General features: G+C 65.0%; 1 protein-coding gene across 1 annotated transcript in view; it reads right to left on the reverse strand.

The window, feature by feature from the left end:
• Window positions 1-65, reverse strand: part of MXD1 (MAX dimerization protein 1) — a 24,126-nt gene extending 24,061 nt beyond the window's left edge. Inside the window, exon 1 of the mRNA XM_015571474.1 lies at window positions 1-65. The gene's annotated coding sequence lies outside the window, so the exon portion shown is untranslated.
• Window positions 66-1,333: the final 1,268 nt, after the last annotated feature.

The following is a 1,333-nucleotide window of genomic DNA, read 5'->3' on the forward strand; positions in this document are numbered from 1 at the left end:
CGCTCCAGGATCCCCCGCCTCCAGCAGCATCTGGATGTTCATCCGAACCGCCGTCGCCATTCTGCACCGGGGGCCGGAGCCACGGGACCAACCCCCACTGCCCACGGGCTCGCTGCCGCCGCCGCCGAACACGCGCGACCCGCTGTGGACCCGGCAGAGCAGGGCTCACAGAGCCTCTTTGGCGACCACGCTGGCCGGAAGGGGGAGGGGGCCGGTGAGCTGGGCACCGCCGACACCGTGACAGAACCCGAAGAAGAGCAGCAGCCGCCCCCGCCGCGGAGTGTTTATCCCCGACTCACCATCCCCCCGCCCCCAGTCCCTTCTCTTGACAGGCCCGCTTCGCCTGCGTCTCTCATTGGGCACCCCAAGACTGCCCCGCCTTTGGCTTTGCCCGATTGGGGAAGGGCATTAAGGCCACGCCCCCTAGAGTCCGCTCCTTTCGCTGGTTGGTCATGCTTGACAAGGCCCAGGCTCCACCCCCTCTTCCCAATTGGTAACAGGATTCGCAACTCCGCCTCGTGCTCCTTCCCAGCTTTCATTGGTTCTACACCGACGACCGGGCCCCCCGCCGCTTTGTTAGTATTGGCCAAGAGCTACAGAGAGCCAGCACTGCGCCCGCCTCCCATTGGCGGGCTCCCGAAACCTCCCAGCTACCATGACGTCACCCTTCCCCAGCCGGGCGATCCCTGAGTGGCTGGTAGTCAGCGGCCCCCGCTTCTCCTCCCCAGAACTGGCTTCGCCAGGGAGGGCGACCGGGCGCCCGACGGCGCTGATTCACCGGCCGTCGCGGAGCTCGGCTCCACCCGGCCCCTCCCTGCTCCCCTGGGACCTGTTGCCAGGACCTGCCCCAGGGGAAAAGTTCCCTGGAGTACGAGGCTGGCGTCACGCCTCGCCTAGGCAATCTGCCCCGCGCGGGGTCGGGTCGGAGCCGCGTCTGCGGCAGCTCCGAGGTTCCAAGGCTTCCCCGGATCCGGGCGGCTGAGGGCCCCGCAGGGAATCCCTCCGAAGGGAGAGCGATGCTGGCAGCCCGGCCAGTGGCCAGTGGGTCCAGGCTCCGGCGGGTGCCACGTAGCTGTGGTGTTTGAGGGAAAAAGCCTGGCTTTGAGTGGTGTTAAATGCTCGCCTCCCTGCGTTTCTCTTCTCCCAGAAAGTGCTAGAATCGGGCGGCTGTATTCGGCCAGAGCTCCTCTGCAAAGGCACTCCTACACCCCCAGTGCTGGCAGGATGACCCTTACAGGAATGGTGTTTAAAAGCACAGAAACTTCCTGTACCTGACGTTGAATCCCGGGATTCTTTGACTTAAATCTCTTAGGGTCTTGCTTTCCCCATGAAA

Source organism: Myotis davidii, unplaced genomic scaffold (genome assembly GCF_000327345.1).
Source record: "Myotis davidii unplaced genomic scaffold, ASM32734v1 scaffold247, whole genome shotgun sequence".
In the NCBI taxonomy this organism is placed as follows: domain Eukaryota; kingdom Metazoa; phylum Chordata; class Mammalia; order Chiroptera; family Vespertilionidae; genus Myotis; species Myotis davidii.